Below are 399 nucleotides of genomic sequence, written 5' to 3'. Positions count from 1 at the left end.
ACACACACATCTGGAGACAGCTGTGAAAAATCCTAATGTGAATTCGATTTTGGTAGCATCATCCCCTTTGAGAATTTGTATCAGGATGCTTTATATACGCAAAATAACCTGAAAAGCTTGCTTAAAGCTGATTCTCCACAAAATCATTCCATAGTGCCAAAATGAATCGCATTCTATATCGTCTGAAAGTTAATTTTTAATGTACAGAATACAATAGCTGGCATCTGATAAACACGGAACAAGTTCTGACATTCAAGCGCTTAGCGACAGTAGAAGCTAGTTGTGTATTGGGGCAAGGTGATTCTACATTATCGTCACTGTGAGTGAGTCAGAATGAATAGCAGCACAATTCTGTGCTGCTATTTAAGTAGAGGAAAATATTTACAGTGGTCTAGGTGT

This window comes from Penaeus monodon, chromosome 15, assembly GCF_015228065.2.
Source record: "Penaeus monodon isolate SGIC_2016 chromosome 15, NSTDA_Pmon_1, whole genome shotgun sequence".
NCBI classification, from domain to species: domain Eukaryota; kingdom Metazoa; phylum Arthropoda; class Malacostraca; order Decapoda; family Penaeidae; genus Penaeus; species Penaeus monodon.
The sequence above is the reverse complement of the archived record's forward strand: the minus strand, read 5'-3'. Positions refer to the sequence as shown.